This window comes from Pinus tabuliformis, chromosome 5_2 (genome assembly GCF_031772625.1).
Source record: "Pinus tabuliformis cultivar Carrire ecotype Pingquan chromosome 5_2, CPIR1, whole genome shotgun sequence".
In the NCBI taxonomy this organism is placed as follows: domain Eukaryota; kingdom Viridiplantae; phylum Streptophyta; class Pinopsida; order Pinales; family Pinaceae; genus Pinus; species Pinus tabuliformis.
Genome location: NC_142306.1, coordinates 913,896,012 through 913,916,269, shown reverse-complemented (window position 1 = coordinate 913,916,269; position 20,258 = coordinate 913,896,012).

Below are 20,258 nucleotides of genomic sequence, written 5' to 3'. Positions count from 1 at the left end.
GCTGATGCGGCGACGGGGTGGCAGTGACGTGGGTATGACGTAGTGGTGACGTTGGCCAGGTGGATCGACCGAAAACCAGAAGCGGTTAGCGGTTTCTCATCGCACCGCTTTTGATACGGAAGGGGAATTGTCAGGCGTACCTCCGATAAGCTGTGGGGATGACGCGTGGCGGAGGCCTGACGTCACCTTCTGACAGATATCGGAAGGTATCTGTCGGACGTCGGGGCCGGTCCGATATGGATTAGGGCCGTCCGATCAAAAGCGCTCGATCGGACGGTTGACGGGTTGATGAGATGATCGGTCGATACGACAGTGGAAATGGATTAAAATAATATTTTTTGGGGTCTGCGCCCGGCGGAAAAACTTTTGGGATATGGTATTTAGTAATGTTTTCCAATGCAAAAATAATGCGGCCCCGACACTTTGGATAAGCGAACAAAGTGGGTTTTTGTGTTTATTTTACACCTTAAAGCGGGTATGGGTAGAAAAAGGTCTTTTATAGGGTTTTCTTTAGCAAATGAGGGTTTTACTGGGCCAAATGAATTCAGAAGAGGGGAGGGGTTTAGACTTAGGTTTATCAAAGTGACCAGATGTCATTTGATCCCTGACAGAGGACTTATTGGCTATAATGCCAAGGGGAGGGATATTTATACAATGCTTGGGGTTTATACACCATGGTGTTATAATACTAGGGAAAGGGTAACATAGGGGAATTATATAATAGAGTTAGGGTTAATATGGATGAAAGGAGTGGATGAGGGGAGATAACACTAAGTTTATTTGAAAATAACTTAGCTTAGGGAGTAAATCAAAATAAAAATAGTTTTAGACAAGAAATGTGGCTTCTAATAGGACTAAGAACCACTATAAAACCATCAATTCTTCCATGAATCTCAACTGATGAGGGGATGTTAGTTACGAATGAAAAGGGGAAAATTTGGGAAGTTAGACATGCTTCTCTGCTTGCTGCAACCTGATGGAGAGGAAGGACTTCTCAATTCATTGATTTTGCTTTATGAACAAGGCTAATCACACTTGCAATTTGTAAGAAATGGTATTTCTGCAACCCCAACTGCCTACCCATCTACTTGCCTAGCATTTTTTGTTTCTTCTTATAGGGTGCATTTAGACTTGCAGACCCTTATTTGCATTTTCTTTTCTCTGGCTTTTTCCTTTTGATTCTCTATGTACTTCTACCCTTATTTCTTCCAAGGTCCCAGATTAAGCAGTTGGGAGCCTTTCTTCTCTACCTAAACTACTTTTCTGCCAAGATTAAACAGTTTGGACAGACTTCTTTCTCTATCCTACAACTGAAAATTTAAAACATGGCATGATCCAGATTAGGCTGTTGGACCATCCATCAAAATTGAGTCCACATCAAGCTATAAGCACAGATTGTATTCTCTTGGAAATATGGGATCTTTGCATCATAAAATCAGAGCATATTTGGACCTTTCCTTGCCAATCATGAAATATGAAACCTATTGGTATAGGTAGCTAACAGTTCCCTTGCCCTGGCTTGTTTCCATATTCTTTATTTGGAACACTTCTTTAGTGTTCATGTTATCCTGACTAGGTTCCTCCAGGGAGGTAATCCTAGTTTGATCTGCCACTTTTGCTTCTATCTCTTCCTCATCATGCATTTCCTCAGATGTATCCTTGCTGTGGGTAGAGTGTTCCTGTGATTTATCCGCCTCCGTATTGAGGTTGGGCAGACTCTGGGGCTGAATATACTCACCCATATTGACCAAAATTTGGGCCAATTCATCCTCCTACAGTGGGTTCTGTGGTGGACTTGTGCTGGAGGTTATGGGAAGTTCTGCTTCATCCCCTTCCTCTTCGCTGGTGTGTTCAATTTCTTCCTCTAATTCTGCTTCCTGGTTTTCTTCTCCTTCAAGTTGCGGGGGTTGCTTATCTCCAGAATTATGTAATTCTAAGGGTTGGCTGCTGCTACCCTGGAGGCTCTCAAACATTCCCCTACCTCTTCTTAATCTGGAGGATTGTCTGCGTTTTTGAGGTCTAGATGTTGTGCTGGTGGTTCTTTTTCATTTCGGGGCAGGTAAGGCCATTCCCCCATCTATTGAAAATACCAATTCTTCCCAAGTAGTCTGCTGCTGAGCAAGACTATAACTAACTATTAATCAAATTAAACAATGGTCGCTTACTACCGTTCCTATATGACGGATTTTCCTTATGCTCCGAGCAGCGTCATGCAGTAAAAAATTTAAATATGCAGGTAAATTTACAGCACATCTTTGTTTTAGTACTGCTAATAATTTTAGGTGTCGTGGTCTTACCACATCCTTTCTCCCATCGTAGGTGATGTAGCTTTGCACTACTCTAGCTAGTTCTATCCATGGTTCTCCCAGAGTTGTGGGTTGGACTCCTTTCCCTTTGATAGTTAGGTTCTGTCCCTCGTCCCGAAAGATGGCCATGGCTTCTTGAAGTCTCAGTTTCTTATGTGTCCATACGGGTCTAACTACTGGTAGTCTAGATACTTCTGCAATTATTGCATCCGTTACTGTTATTCGCCTTCCTCTTACTATGGAATGATCCTACTACAAATTCTGCAAAAATTCAATGGCCACAGTTTCATGGGGCTGCTGTAATCGTGTAAGGTAGGCAATCCATCCGGCTCTCACCAAAATTTCTTGTGCAGTGTCGGAAACTGTTAGTACTGGTGGTTCGCTGCGTACTGATCGACCTCCCATTTCAACTAAGCTCTGCACACTGTTAATTCTACACAACAATACACAGAAATGACAATGGAACAACAAACTGTGCATATAAGAAAATATCAATACCATTAAACTTGCTATTTCTGAGATTCGATGAAGTCATAGTACCTCCAAATAGGGAACTGACACATATGCCAGTGTATTTTGGAAGTCACCTGCGCCCCCCTGAAATATGATAGGTCGTCCTCGACCGGCAAATGGAGGAGCAGCGTACTGGTCGACAATCGTACAGTATAAAAAAGGAAAGGTGTACGTATCCATGACATGATCGCAAAAAGTAGCGAATTACTGAAATCAAAGCTTATGAGGAAAATCGTGAATAGATATGGAAATTCTATGAAATGATGCGAAAAATAGGGAATAGGACAACTGACGTAAATAAAAATGCTTATGCGGTCACTACTCACTTGAACCATTATGATTGATTTTTAAACAATATTTCATGTGTAAAAGGTTCGAAAGGGTTTAGAAGCATAATCTCATTTGAAATCAAGATACCGATATAGGAAAAGGGTTTATAATTACTATTGATGTGTGAAAAATATGACTCCAATACCATCAGCAAAGCTCTATTGCCCACAGGTGTTTATAACCTTGACAAAGTTGCTTTTTACCCTTGGAACCATAGTCCTTTATGTATGCCTAGGAAAGTGCTTTTTGCTATTAGGATGGAGGTCATTGTGCTGGCTTGGTAACCAGATGAATCACAATTCCATTCACCAGGAAGGAGTGAAAGGTGGGTAGGCCGGCTCGTGATGAGACCTCCTATTCCAAGGACTTTTTATTTTTTTGATGTGCCCCTTGGATCATATCCCTGGTGTGGTGGCCATAGTGGGAATGCCACTTCACTGCTTCCTTATGATCATGGTAGGTTGGCTCTTGATGAGACCTCCTATCCTTCATCTGATAGATCATAGAATTGTTAGTAATCATATAGATATATTTTTTCTTTTCTTTTTCTTTTATATAGCACTTCCTATTTATATATAGAGGATGGCTCAACACTCCTTAGGAGTAGGGATGGTGGAAGAAGTCTGAACATCTCAATAGAGGAAAATATTCCCTTATTCTTATTCAATAATAATGATCAAAGAGAATTATGAAGATTGGTGAAGAACCAACATGATAAAAATAATCAATCAAAGTAGTTTTAGTGAAAATAAAGACAACAAAGTAATATAGATAATTGTGTCCTTTCCTTTTTTCTCTTATCAATACAAAGAAATTTCTTTAAAGATTACAATTTTTCTTTGATTTCCTAATTTCAGTAACCTCTAATTTTTGTATCCTTGCATAAATTTGTATCTTTGCCTTGAAAGGATCATGAAGAGTGAAACATTATTCACAAAAAAATCTTAAAAAAAAGTGTTGTTCCTTAAGATAAACAACGAAAAATGCACTAAAAAAGTGATTTTTCTTGGATGGAACAACTATTGTTCCTTTAAAAGGAACAACAAAAAAAAATCTGAATGAAAAACTGCGGTTCCTTTGAGAGGAATAGCAAACAAAAGAAAAAGATACACGTAAAATTGTTGTTCCTTAAAAGGAACTGCAACTGTTCCTTAATCAGAACAACAAATAAAGCAAGTGCAAAATAAAATGCTGATCCTTTGAAGGAACAACCTAAAAACAATCCAAATCGAAATTGTTGTTCCTTAGAAGGAACGACAGAAAGTAAAGAAAATGGTAGAAGAGTTGTTCCTTTTGAAAGGAACAACAAAAAGCAATCGGGCGGAAGTGCTGTTCCTTAAGAGGAACAACAAAAAAAATTGGCGAGAGTGTCGTTCCTTTAAGAGGGACGACTGTTGTTCCTCTTAAGGAACAACAGTTGTTCCTTAAGAGGAATAGAAAAAACAATCGACAGGTGTGTTGTTTCTTTAAGAGGGACGACTGTTGTTCCTTAAGAGGAACAACAAAAGGTAAACACGCAAAAGCACTGTTCCTTAAGAGGAATGGTTTTTGTTCCTTTAGGAAGAACAACAGCTATTCCTTAAGAGGAACAACAAAAATATAGACACGCAGAGTTGTTGTTCCTTAAGAGTAACGACTCTTGTTCCTTAAGAGGAATGGCTACTGTTCCTTGAGAGGAACAACAAAAATAAAAGCATTAAGGGGACATGCGAAAATGTTGTTCCTTAAGAGGAACAACAGCTTTTCCTTAATAGGAACAACAGTTTTTCCTTAAGAGGAATAGAAAACAAATATGAGCACGCAAGGTTGTTGTTCCTTTAATAGGAACGACTGCTGCTCCTTAAGAGGAACAACATGAAAAATAAAGGCATGCAAAATTGTTGTTCCTTAAGAGGAACGGCTGCTGTTCCTTAAGAGGAAAATAGCTATTTATTAAGAGGAAAAATAAAAAAAATAAAGGCATGCAAAATTGCTATTCCTTAAGAGGAACGACTGTTGTTCCTTAAGAGGAACAACACGAAAAAATAAAATAAAAACCTTCTGCTATTTTTATTTTTTTAAATGGAATGGTTGTTGTTCCTTTGAGAGGAACATCAGTTGTTCCTTAAAAGGAACAACAGTAAGAAAATCTATAGAAAAAAAAAGTTTATACAAGCGAAATTAAGGAGAAAAGCTTATGTAAAAAACTCAGAAACAAAGGAATTGTTTAGTGAATTAATGCTAAGGAGGAGTGATCTTCCTCAGCAAGAATCTGCATAGTGGAATCTTCCCGTAATTGCTGGTAAAAGGATTCCCGAGTAAGCGGTTTATGGTAAAGTCACACTCGATGACCGTTTGCTTTAAAATAATGTCCAGATCCATCAATGGTAGTCAATGTAATGGTGCCATTGTCACGCACTTTCTGTATCTCATCAGGTCCAAGCCATCGTGTCTGGAGTTTTTCTGGGAAAATCCTGAAACCTGGCATCGTATAGGAGTGCCCAATCTCCTTCGTGGAAGATTTTCTTTTTAATAAGGGCATAGTGCCATTTTTCTCTCTGCTGTTGAATTAATGCAGTATGTTGAAGAGCTGAGATCCTAATTTCATCTAACTCATTGATTTTCTGTAATCTATTAATCTGGGCCTCATTTAAATTCAAACCCACCTCCTGCACTGTTCTTAATGTTTGAATTTCAAATTCTATTGGAAAGATGGGTTCTTTTCCAAATACTAATTGATATGGTGAATACCCGGTGGTGTTTCTCCACGTTGTTCGGTATGCCCATAAGGTTTCCGGTAATCTTGAAGACCAGTCGCGTTTGTGTGATGCAACTGTTTTTGTTAATATTGCCTCAACTACCTTATTAGTGCTTTCTAGTTGGCCATTTTCCTATGGGTGGTATGGGGTTGTAATTTTGTGCCGAATGTGGTAATTTTTTAATGTTGCAGTGATTTTATTACCTACAAATTATGGTCCCCCATCTATAATTATCTCCCTCGAGAGTCCATATTGCACAAATAATTGAAAAAGAAAATGTATTACAAAATCCATTGTAGCTCTTGGCAGTGTCTCTGCTTCAACCCATTTGGTAACATACTTTGTTGCAACTAATATGTATGTTTTTTGATTTGATTATGGGTTAATAGAACCAAAAAAATAGAGCGCCCATCGCTCAAATGCCTCGATTACTAACTGAGGGTTCAGAGGCATTTCATCAGACTATCCAGGGTGTCCTGCCCTTTGGCGACTATCACAGGCTTGAACAAACTTTTTAGCATCTTTAAAAATTGTAGGCCAGTAATAACCTATTTGTAAAACTTTATGACCAGTCTTGCGGTTTGCGAAATGTCCTCCACATGGCTTGTCGTGGCATGCTTTTAGAATGTCAAATATTTCGTCTTCTTGGACACATCATCTAATGTGCATATCTGGAATTGTATGAAATAGGTAGCCCCCAATCCAAGAGAATCGGGTACTGCGCTGCACTATATGTTTCCATTCATTGGGCGTTAGATGCTTGGGTAATTTACCTGCCGGTAAATAATTTGCAACATCGTCACACCATGGTGTCCTGACAGTAACAACAAACAAATGTTCATCTGGGAATTGATCTTCGACTGCTGCTGCGTTATCTAGCTTTGGCATTCGTGAGCAAAAATCAGTTACATGATTCTCTTTTCCAGGTCGATATTTTATTGTGATGTCAAATTCCTGCAATAACATCGACCATCTTGTTACTCTACCATTTGTAACAGGTTTATTTGCTAAATATTTTATGGCAGAGTGATCTGTATATAAAACTACAAGATACCCAGTTATATAATGTCTAAACTTATTTACAACATGTATTACAGCTAAAAATTCTTTTCTTAGTCACAATATAGTTTAATTTAGCAAGAGATAGATTCTTGCTAATATAATAAATTTCATATGGCTTTTTATCTTCTTCCTACCCAAGGACTGCTCCGATAGTTGTGTCTGAAGCATTAGATGAAATTTGGAATGGAAAATTCCAATTTGGGCCCCTTAGCATGGGGGTTGTCGATACAAGCTTTTTCAGATCCTCAAAATCACGGTCACACTTGTCCATCCAAATAAAATCAACATTCCCAGTTAGTGCGTATAGAGGTGCAACTATTTGAGAAAAATGCTCTATGAATCTTCTTTTCTAACAAGAAAATCCCAGAAAACTGTTTACCTCTGGTTGTGTGGTAGGAGTAGCTATTAACAAAATTATGTGAATTTTAGCCGGATCTACCTGTATTCCAAATGCTGAGATATAATGACCCAAGATGAGTCCCTTGGTCATCATCATATGTGTTATCGAGAAAAGTGTCTATCTAGATCTGCTCTATCCCACTAAGGTGTGACAACGACCTTAGAAACAAACAGAGAAAACTACTTTTGTATTCTTATTTATGAACTATAAACAAAGAGGAATAGGATGAACCAACCTGTGTCTTGCATTAGTCCTTTGATCCAATCTCTCTCCTCTTTGACAGCTTCCAACTACCTGCTCTCTCACTTGCCCAGCTTCACCAAGTACCTGTAAGATCACAGAAGAAGGAAACTATACAAAGACATGGGTTTATATTCACAAATAACTTAGGATCAGATTTAAGTTAACCATACAAATGTAACAAGCATCAATGAAACACAAGCATGGAGAAGAAACTCAAATAGTTTTATTGATATACAAGAAGATCCAAGAGGAGTTACAACCAATGATTCCTGACCCAGCATCAACCTCCCAGCAAAGAAGTCCCTTCTTCAACCCCAACAAAGCATAGATCACCCAATTCTCTGATATGTATCTCAAAACCAACAACAATTCCTTACAATGTGCAAAATTCCAGCCTCTGGATCTCTAGGATGAGGGATCCATATATAGATGTATGCAAGGAGGATGAGTCAGCTCATGAATTGATTAGTGGCTTCTCTCTGTCAGTTCTTGCTTCCACTTGGAGACTGAGAGACTCTTACTCATCCTTGGTCGAATTAAGTGAGGCAAGTGTCATTGGAGAAGATTCTGGAAGCTTCCATGGTCTCTCCACCTCGTGGAATGACTCTGCCACTTGTCATTTCCCGCTCAACGCACCCTGGTAGTGCATTTAGGTGCGTTGCAGTGCACCTAGCTAGTGGTCTTAGGTGCTATGCAACGCACTTGGCTAGTGGAGCAGCTGAAATGATCCTGATTTGACTAATTCTGAGCAATTTCTGGTGGAGAACTTCTGGGAGAAGCTGTAATTTGTTGACCTTGTTCCTTTAGGGGTTGGAACAAAACTTTTAGGGACTTAGGAGCCCTTGGTTTATGGACATTTCATGCTTAGAGCTGTAAGGCACAAAAATGTCTATAACAGTTGCCTTGTAAAGTATGAGGCCATTTATCGAGTGAAATGCTTTATTAGGAGGATCCGAAGTTCTTTCAATGCTGGGAGGAGACCTGTAATAAGATACAATACAATACATTATCTTCATACTGTTTTCATGATCTAGCTGAGGCGGGCATTCCCATGCTCAGCTTTAAAAATTCATTTTCATGTACATAGGACAGACAATTGTCTGATGGTAGACTGATGATTCTGATAGAGCCATCATCCTTTTGGTAGGATGATTATCTGTGCTGCAATGATGTACATTTCAATGTCTTTATTTTCCTGAATATATATCGCAGCCCGGATGGATGAAACTAGATCCGGGGTCTTCAATCTCGTCCGATCTTCACTCGAAGTACAAGTCGATCCATTTGAGAAATGTTTTGAAGTCGAACATGGAAAGACATCGCTTGATTACCAGTCAATGATGTAAACTGTTAACCAGTGCGAGAGGAATCACCGATAATGATAATGACCCTCAAGGTACTGCAGTACAATTCACGTGGTGTGAATAAAGGACTTGGCATCGAACACCACACAAAATCTTTCGGTCGAAGGTCATTGATGTATACCTGTCACCGGAAGTGAGAAACTTGCCATTGAGGCATGCAAGCTTCAAAGTACTGAATGGGGTGTTCCTATATCAACTTCTTGGATAATGAGCTGATGTCGACAAGAAGTGATCCGTCATAGGAGGGCCTTAATGAATCCCACATCAATGACATGGAACAGAGCAAATGATTTTGATGGAGGTGAAAACGATCTGATGATATATGGTTCAGGGTCGCGGTAATGAAAGAATGGAGTATAATGTATGGTAGTGGGCGGGACACAGTTGGCCTTTCTGGATGACTTCTCTTGAACATGTCGGCGACACTTATGTGATGGATTGGTAGCATTAACCCCAAATGTGGATGGTATGGCGAGACCATGGCGATGTGACCGGTGAATGAAACAACCCAACCCGACTCGGGCACTGAGTGGAACTGTCATGTTGAAGAGCGACTTGCTACCAATAAATATTCTTTGAGTTTTCTTCCCAATTTTTCCCCCGTCATTGCTGACCAGTACCTATTTATTTTTGTCAAGCTTGAGGAGGATAACATATGCTTGTTCTATAATTTTCCCTTCGAGCAAACCCATCGCTATGTTTTAACGAGCCTAGCGATAGTGAAACTCGTTCTCGTCTAAAGACAAGTTTGTCGCTATTAATCTTTTTAACGAGTCTAACGACAAAGACAACTCGGTCCTTTTCATTTTTAGAGAGTATGAAAAGGTACGTAAAGGTAACTCCAAAATTCCTTTTTCGTCATCTAATCCGTTAAGTCCGGAAAATTATAAAGCAATATAGAAGGGATGAATTTTCGATTAGCTTTAACGAGCCGAACAAAACAAGCGCTCGATCTTTTTGTGCAATAATCCCTCAGGTCCAAAAAGATTAAAATCTAGAGGAGGGATAGTACTTCCGGTCGCTTTAATGAGCTGGAAGGCCAAAACTCGGCAATATTTTCATATTTTGCGAGTCAGTTGAAAAGAGCTTAAAGAAGGCTCGTCTTTTGAGGAACGAGTGATAAAATGGGTAGCAACTGATTCCAGGTAAGGTTTGGAATTTTCCAATCACGACAGTGTCACAAGGATGGCTAGTGAAATCACTCTTCGCAGCTGTTCCTCAAAATGGGTAAACAATCAAATGGAGGTGAATGATCAGCCAATGAAAAAGTGGAGGTGACGGTGCAAACACGACCAAGGCTTTAATGGCTGAAATGCTACATTCACGGTGGTTATTTACCAAGGGGATAGTTCATTTTTTAACGAGCTTAAACGCGGGTGGAAACATTTGCTCGGTCTTATGTTTATTTTTTAACGAGCTTGAACTATGCGCTAAAACTGCTCGATTAATCCAGTCATATGATAAGAATGTCTCATATATAAAAATGGCAATTTTTAGATTTTTTCCCCACATCCTTTCTTTATGCAAGTTAGGTGACGACTAATCCTACGAGTTTAAAGGGTTAGAGGTCCTAAAAATTTAAAAAATAAATAGCCTCTCTTCGCTTTCACTCCAAAAGGTTTGCATGCCCCCAGGTATAAAACAGAGTTTCAAAGTTACCTCTACTTCAGTCCGTTAAAACATTTGTTTTCCCGAGAGAGGCCTACCTCTTATAGGTTACCCAAAGATTGTTCTATTTACGGCATAAACAAAACACTTCTTCGGCGATGTCTACCGAGATAAAAAAAGGTGAGCGACGATGCGCGCCAACTCACATAACTTTGACAAAAGAATCTTATTCTAGAATAATCCCTCTTCCACTGACAGACGGGGTACAGACTAGTCATATTCTCCCGCAGAAACCTACCCTATACCCGAAGTTTTCCTGCCGAAGCAGACCAGGACGCCTGCCCCCTGGGTTTCAGTCATATCCCTCCGAATTACTCACGCTCATCGGGAGGACGGACTGGGGATTGAGACATTTCTTGCGTGAAGAGACCATTTAGGGACAGTATATGACTATTTTCTATGCGTGATCCGGGAAATGAAAGCTGGTCCACGAGCTTGACAACTCTTCCTTCGTGTGGAAAACACATTACTCTAAAGAGTGAGGAGAGGATGGCTCCCATGCAATAAATATAGTCTCGTCCAAGGAGTAGGTTATAATCTAAGGGTCCTTGAACTACCATTACGTTCATGCAAATTGTCTTCCCTCTCAATGTTATGGGCACATCAGGAAGGATCCCTAAAGGTCGACTGGTTCCTTTATCAAAGCCTGTCAGATTTCTCATCTCAGGCAAAAGCGATGGCGAAACAAGCGCTTTCCAAGCAGTAGAGGAAAGGATACTCACAGAAGCCCCCTCATCTATGATGGTACCAGCCATGGCCATTCTATATATTTGAAAGATAATTCGGAATGGTATGCTTGCTGGTAGGCGGGGTCTGCCTAGTTGATTCCAGTCGAAGGAGACAACTAGGTTGCTTGGAGGTGGGACCGAATAGACGGCCAGGTATGGCTCTGACGAACTTCCTTCCTACGGTAAAGGAACAGGTGGATTGCCCCCATGTTCATCGGAGTCTGTGTTGATGAAGAGAATTTGGATGGTGTCATCCTTGTTCTCTTCAGTGATTGTATCATCCGAAGATAAAACCTCTGAAGGCAAGACCGGGTCAATTGCCGCCTCGACCTTTTGACTTTCGTCTGGTATGGATTCAGTTGGTTTATCTTCAATGATAGGCGCTTCGGCCGACCACCTGAGCGGGCCAGCTGGATTCTCAACTAGTGACGGACTCAGCAAGAGCTTTTTATATCCAGGAGGAAGTCGTAACGGTGAAACCGGACGATCATCCAAAACTCTTTTAGCTTCATCTAAGAAGGGACAACGGTGGAGGGCATGAGTGCCTTCGCACAGTTTACAAGGAAATCTAGCTTTCCATTTTTGTCCTGGGGCTTCACTTTCACTAGTTGACGGTGTGCTTTCAACATGATCACCAGAGGTTGATGACACCGGGTTGTGCAAACGAGGAGACCAGTCCCTTAGTATCCGGGGGATGCAAGGAAAATCTCTGTGAAAGTGGTCTCCTCTGCAAATGACACATTGCGATTTAGGCCTGGTCGGTGCAATGTGTGGATTTTCGTTAGACGACACTCGTTTTCCCCCATTCGCCTTTGGCTCCTTCTTCTTTTTCTCTTTCTTCTTCTTTTCCTTCTTCTCCTTAGGAACTTGGCTTTTAGCTTTACCAGTTCCATCAAGCGAAGAGGAAGGAGGAGAGGAAGAATTAGAGGAAGTAGAAGGCTGGTGGGCAACTATGGACTCGTCTAATTGCTGATTCAATTATTCAGGAATGGTGGTGTTCTAAACGACATTGGTTGAGAAGAGCCATACTGGCAAGCCAATTGAAAGTCCTAGAAGCGACAATGTGGCCATATGGGACGCACCAACATCTCCCCAAGAGGAGAAGGGACTAGGATTTCCACCAAGGGGAATTCCTTGGTTCGTAGGCTCCATTTTCTCAACCCAAGATCAACGTAGGAAAAGGGTATGGATATTCTATTTAAAATAAATTTTAACACGCTTTGACACAACTTGTTTTTTCAGTTTTTAAGAGTCGAGAAAAAACAAAATATGACTCTAGTCTCCTTCGATTTATAATGAGACTGAAGTGACAAGTGCTCAGATGGACCTTTTCCATTAAGGAGTCTGAAAAGGAACGAAAGGGATTGCTCTGGAGGTCTAGGTAGAGGGAGTACCAAACCAATCGCAAAACTGCAGAATACTTTTTACGGTACGACAGTCAATCTTCCCGAATGCTGTGTTCGGTGCATTGCGATCAGTAGGGCGGCCGACACGGCTTCCTATGGATAAAGGATTTAAGCCTATAGGGGTCTCCCAATATATACTCGACGGTACGTGGGAGCACAAGTCCGTACTGGCACTTATCGTCTCAAAGTGGAGGAATCACCCAACCATCAGTGAGGACAATAGTTACCAGGCTTTACGACGTCGGAATACGTCTCTAGCCTAGACCTCTAAATGTTGTGCGTTAAGTTCCAAAGCGTTGTTAAGTTCATTGAATTTATTTTAAGTTGATCTTTCTTATGAAGTTTGCCTTTTGGGATCACCATGAGATGTAGATGTAATTCCTAAAATGCAATCTAAAGATGATAAACAAACTTTTATCTCTTTTCAGCAATGAAAATCCTAGCTACTAGGGGAAAAGAAAGACACAATCTTTTCGCAAAGAGCAAAGAGCACACTGTAAATTCACTTTCCTAAATCAAGCCAAACACACTATCAATATGAAAATGCACATGCATTTGTTTTGTTTTTCACTTTCTTAATATTGATGTCTAAAAAGAAAGTTGTTGTACAAATCTGAATTTGCTTTCAAGTGACCAACACAAACAAGCTTCTTTTCGAAATCAAAAGGTAGAGATGATTACCACTTTATGATTTTGAAATAAATACTCGTTTCGACACTAGAAAGTCAGAAATTCAAACCAAAGGCAAAAGTAAAAGCATAATCGACTATCAACAACAAATAAACTTTCTCCTATGATCAAAATCGACACTTGCGACAGATCTAAATCAAAGGACGACAGTACGACTATTCTACTTTTGCAATGGAAAACTGTAAATGACGCAACAAACACATAAAAAACATCTACAGTTTCTTTTGTACAACTGAGGCGGAATATCAATAAGGAAAAGGGGTTTGAAACAGTGAAATACTGATCACAGGCTGCAAAAAACAGAGACAAAACTGGAAAAAATGAAGCAAAGAACCTCAGCTGCACAAGGCTAGGCTGATCAGCACACCTGTTACACAGAGAAACTGCATTGCAGCGCAGGTGGCCCTCTCGGGAAGTACGTTGAAATGCAGAACCTCTTCACAGAGCCTGCGCTGGGGCAGAAACGAGAGTTCTATCTGGGTTCTGGGTCACGGTTTGCAGTTTAATCTTTGGTTTTTGGCTGAGTAAAAGCAATCAGTAATACACAATCAGAGGTAGATCTAAGGGGGGTTCTAAGAGCTATCACAAGGGCAATCAGTTGGTCTATGAATCAGCTGTTCAAATCATAAACAAATCCAATGAATGGATTGAAGCAGAAGGTGTCTACTTTGAATTTTTTAATGGAAAATGCAGTTCGATTGCTGCTTCTAAGTTTATGAAATAAACAACAAGAGAAACACAAACAAACTAACTGGACACAATCCCCAACAGATTCGCCATTTTGTTATCGGGAAAAGTGTCTATCTAGATCTTCTCTATCCCACTAAGGTGTGATAGCGACCTTAGAAACAAACAGAGAAAACTACTTTTGTATTCTTCTTTATGAACTATAAACAAAGAGGAATAGGATGAACCAACCTGTGTCTTGCGCTAGTCCTTTGATCCAATCTCTCTCCTCTTTGACAGCTTCCAACTACCTACTCTCTCACTTGCCCAGCTTCACCAAGTACCTGTAAGATCACAGAAGAAGGAAACTATACAAAGACATGGGTTTATAATCACAAATAACTTAGGATCAGATTTAAGTTAACCATACAAATGTAACAAGCATCAATGAAACACAAGCATGGAGAAGAAACTCAAATAGTTTTATTGATATACAAGAAGATCCAGGAGGAGTTACAACCGATGATTCCTGACCCAGCATCAACCTCCCAGCAAAGAAGTCACTTCTTCAACCCCAACAAAGCATAGATCACCCAATTCTCTGATATGTGTCTCAAAACCAACAACAATTCCTTACAATGTGCAAAATTCCAGCCTCTGGATCTCTAGGATGAGGGATCCATATATAGATGTATGCAAGGAGGATGAGTCAGCTCATGAATTGATTAGTGGCTTTTCTCTGTCAGTTCTTACTTCCACTTGGAGACTGAGAGCCTCTTACTCATCCTTGGTCGAATTCAGTGAGGCAAGTGTCATTGGAGAAGATTCTGGAAGCTTCCATTGTCTCTCCACCTCGTGGAATGACTCTGCCACTTGTCATTTCCCGCTCAACGCACCCTGGTAGTGCATTTAGGTGCGTTGCAATGCACCTAGCTAGTGGTCTTAGGTGCTATGCAATGCACTTGGCTAATGGAGCAGCTGAAATGATCCTGATTTGACTAATTCTGAGCAGTTTCTGGTGGAGAACTTCTGCGAGAAGCTGTAATTTGTTGACCTTGTTCCTTTAGGGGTTGGAACAACACTTTTAGGGACTTAGAAGCCCTTGGTTTATGGAAATTTCATGCTTAGAACTGTAAGGCACAAAAATGTCTATAACAATATGGCACTTTTCATGGCTCAAGCAGATCCTAGTGGCAATACATCTTTGCGGCACCTTTTCCAATGTTTGTAATGCTGGCTAAAAATCATCTCCATAAGGCATGAAATCATCCATATATACTTCAAGCCCTTCATTTATTAAATCTGAAAAGATGCTGAGGATGGCCCTCTGAAATGTGGCAGGGGCATTGCATAGGCCAAAGGGTAAGACTTTGTAAGCAAATGTTCCCCAAGGGCAGGTAAAAGTAGTTTTATCCTGATCTTCAAGGGCAATCTGAATCTAATTGTATCCATTGAAGCCATCTAGCAAAGAAAAGAATTTCTTTCCTGCTAATGTTTTTAATACCTAGTCAATGAATGGAAGGGGAAAGTGGTCTTTCTGGGTTGCTTTGTTCAATTCTCTGTAATCTACACATATGCGCCACTTCCCATTCTTCTTTGGCACCACTACTAGTGGAGAGACCCACTTACTGTTAGATATTGGGTAAATAAAGTTTACATCCAAAAGTTTTTGTAATTCAGCTTTCACAATATCCTTAAGATAAGGGTTTAACCTCCGTTGGGGTTGGCGAACGGGTCTAGTGTCCTTTTATGTATGAATGTGGTGCATACACAACTAGGGATCAATTCCCTTCATGTCTGGATAATCCCATGCAAAAGCTTCCTTATATTTTCTCAGTAGTTGGAACAACTTTTCTTCTTGTTCACTAGTCAGATTTTTGTTAATGTTCAAAGTTTTTCCTGGTTCAATTTCTATAGTTTTGTTGTTGTAAACAGAGGTAGTAGGTATTGATTGATCATGAGTGTCTTTCAAGGGTTATTCTTCTACATCATTATCAAATGTTGCTTCAATCATGTGACATTGTAAATGGGATATGGTTTCTGGTTGGTTAATGATGCTGTCAATGATGTCGTCCTCTGTTTGGTCTTTAAATTCGAGGGAATCTTCAATGGTTAATGGTGATTGTTATAGACATTTTTGTGCCTTATAGCTATAAGCATGAAATGTCCATAATCCAAGGGATCCAAAGTCCCTAAACATGTTGTTCCTACCCCTAGAGGAACAAGGCTAACAAACCACAGCAATTCACAGAAGTTCTCCACCAGAAACTGCTCAAAAACAAGTCAATTCAGGATCAATTCAGAGGCTCTACTAGCTGTCTACGCTGAAATGCAGAAGTTACACTGGCTAGGTGCACTGCAACGCAGGTAGAAGCACTACCAGGGTGCGCTGAGCGGGAAATGACAAATGGCAAGTTCATTCAACGAGGTGGAGAGACCCTCGAAGCTTCCAGAATCTTCTCCAATGACACTTGCCTCAATGAATTCGACTAGTGATGAGTAAGAGGCTCTTAGTCTCCAAGTGTAAGAAAGAACTGACAGAGGGAGAGGACACTAGTCAGATCTCAAGCCGACTCATCCTCTCTCCAAACATCTATATATGGATCTCTCCTCCATGAGATCCAAGAGGCTGGAATTTTGTTATTGCAAAGAATTGTTGTTGGTTTGATATTGGAATCATTGGGTGCTTAATGCTTTGAAGGATGGTGAAGATAGGAATTTCATTTGCTGGGAAGGAGATGCTGGATTGGAACTCTCTTGGTTGTATCTCCTCCTGAACCTTGTTATTCATCAATAAAGCTATCTTGGTTTCTCCTATATGCTGATGTGTCTTTGATGTATGACTGCATTAGTGTATTTGGTTTATTTCTAATCCTGAACTAGTTATGAATATGAATCTATGTCTTTGTGTAGTGTTCCCTTCTTGTGATCTTGCAAGAACCTGTTGAAGCTGGGCGAGCGAGAAGGCAAGTAGCTGGGAACTCTCAAAGAGAATAGAAAACGGATCGAGGGACAAACGGAAGACACCGGTTAGTCCATCCATCTCTCTTCATTCTTAATTCATAAAGGAAGAATACTAGAATAGTTTTTTTTGTTTGTTGCTAAGGCACTGTCACACCTTAGGTGGATAGGATCGTCCTGCATAGACATTTTTCCCCACAAAAAATTGGCGACTCCACTGGGGAAATCTGTTTCGTCATTTTATTTGTGTCTCTATCATTGTCTGTTTCATAGACTCAAGAGCAGCAATCGAACTGCATCTGCTATTTTCAGATGCAAAGTAGACAGCTGCTGCTTTGATCCAATCACTGGATTTGTCTATGATCTGAACAATGGACTCACAAATGATTTGATGATCCTTTTTGATAGATCTTAGCCCTCCTTCAAATCATCCCTTTGATTGTACCTTGCTTGTTGCTTTTATTTGGCCTGAAACCGTAGATTAATCAGCAAACTGTAACCCAGAACCCAGAAACAACTCTCGTTTCTACTTCAACACAGACTCTGTGAAGAGGTTCTGCATTTCAACGTAGGTCCCGTGAAGGCTACCTACGCTGAATGTCAAAACCTCTGTGTTGGGAGTGCGCTGATCCAGTTTAGGCCTTGTGCAGCTGGGGTTCTCTGCTTTGTTTTGCCTTGTTTTGATCTCTGATTTCTACATCCTATAACCATCATAGGTACCTGTTTGATAACTCCTTTTCTCTGCTTAAATTCTGCCTCCTTTGTACAAAAACATTGTGAGTGTTTTTATGTGTTTGTGGCGTCATTTACAGTTTTCCTTTACAAGAGTGGAATAGTCATCCTATAGCCCTTGATTCAGATCTGTTCATTGTGATCTTAGGAGAGAGTTCATTGGTTGTTTACAGTTGATTATACATTTACTTTTGCTTTTGGTTTGAGTTTGTCTCTTTTAAGTGTCGAAACAAGTGTTCATTTCGAAAGTCGTAAAGTGTTGTATTCTTTTCTACCCTTTTTGATTGCGAAAAAGTAAACTTGTTTGTATTTGTCATTTAAAACCAAATTCAAAGTTGTACAAAAAGCTTTCTTTTTAGGCATCAATATTAAGAGAGTGGAAAACAAACACCTGCATTGTGCATTTGCATCTTGATAGTCTGCATGCTTGATTTAGGAAAAGTGCATTTAGAGTGTGCGGATTTCTCTTTCAGAAAAGATGGTGTCTTTCTTTTCCCTTTGTAGCTAGGATTTTCATTGTTGAAAAGATATAAAAGCTTGCTTATCATCTTTAGACTGCATTTAGGAATTGTATCATACATCTCGTGGTGATCCAAAAAGGCAAACTTCTAAGAAATATCAACCTAAAATAAATTGAATGAACTTAACAACGCTTTATAACTTAACGCACAACATAGAGGTCTAGGCTAGAGACGTGTTCCGACGTCGTAAAGCCTGGTGACTGTCGATCTCGCTGATGGTGGGTGATTCCTCCTGAGGGACGATAGCGACAGTACGGATTGTGCTCCCACGTACCGTCGAGTATATATTGGGAGACCCCTATAGGCATAAAACCTTTATCCTTAGGAAGCCGTGTCGGTTGCCCTACTGATCGCAATGCACTGAACACAACATTCAGGAAGATTGACTGCCCGTACCTTAAAAAGTATTCTGCGGTTTTGCGAAAATTTTGGCACACCCTCTACCTAGAACTCCAGAGCAGTTCCTTTTGGCCTTTTTCAGACTCTATAACGGAAAAAGTCCATCCGAGCATTTGTCACTTCGGGCTCGTTAAAACATCGAAGGGGACTAGAGTCATCTTTAGCTTTTTCTCGACTCTTTAAAATTGAAAAAGCGAGTTGTGTCTAAAGCGTCATTAAAATTTATTTTAAACGGAACAATCACCCCTTTTTCCTGCGTTGATCTTTAGGTTGAGAAAATGGAGCACACCAACCAAGGAATTCCCCTATTGGGAGACCCCTATAGGCATAAAACCTTTATCCTTAGGAAGCCGTGTCGGTTGCCCTACTGATCGCAATGCACTGAACACAGCATTAAGGAAGATTGACCGCCCGTACCTTAAAAAGTATTCTGCGGTTTTGCGAAAATTTTGGCACACCCTCTACCTAGAACTCCAGAGCAGTTCCTTTTGGCCTTTTTCAGACTCTATAACAGAAAAAGTCCATCCGAGCATTTGTCACTTTGGGCTCGTTAAAACATCGAAGGGGACTAGAGTCATCTTTAGCCTTTTCTCGACTCTTTAAAATTGAAAAAGTGAGTTGTGTCTAAAGCTTCATTAAAATTTATTTTAAACGGAACAATCACCCCTTTTTCCTGCGTTGATCTTTAGGTTGAGAAAATGGAGCACACCAACCAAGGAATTCCCCTTGGTGGAAATCCTAGTCCCTTCTCCTCTTGGGGAGATGTTGGTGCGTCCCTTATGGCCACATTGTCGCTTCCAGGAGTGACAATTGGCTTGCCGGTCTGGCTCTTCTCAACCAATGTCGTTCAGAACACCACTATTCCTAAACAGTCGAATCAACAGTTAGACCAGACCAGAGTTACCCACCAGCCTTCTACTTCATCTAATTCTTCCTCTTCGCTTGACGAAACTAGTAAAACAAAAAACCAAGTTCCTAAGGAGAAGAAGAAGAAGGAGCCAAAAGCGACTGGGGGCAAACAAGTGTCGTCTGACAAAAATCCACACACAGCACTGACTAGGCCTAAATCTCCATGTGTCATATGCAAGGGAGACCACTTCCACAGAGATTGTCCCTGCATCCCTCGGATATTAAGGGACTGGTCTCCCCGTTTGCACAATTTGGTGGCGTCAACCTCTGATAGCCATGTTGACAGCACACCGTCAACTAGTGAAAGTGAAGCCATAGGACAGAGAGGGAAAGCTAGATTTCCCTGAAAATTGTGTGAAGGCGACCATGCCATCCACCGTTGTCCCTTCTTAGACGAGGCTAAAAGAGTTTTGGAAGACCGCCCGGGTTTACCAGTGTGACTTCCTCCTGGATATCAAAAGCTCTTGCCAAGTCCTTCACCAGTTGAGAATCCGGCTGGCCCGCTTAGGTGGTCAGCCGAAGCACCTATCATTGAGGATGAACCGTCCGAATCCATACCTGAAAAAAGTCAAAAGGTCGAGGCGGCAGTTGACCCAGTCTTGCCTTCAGAGGTTCTATCTTC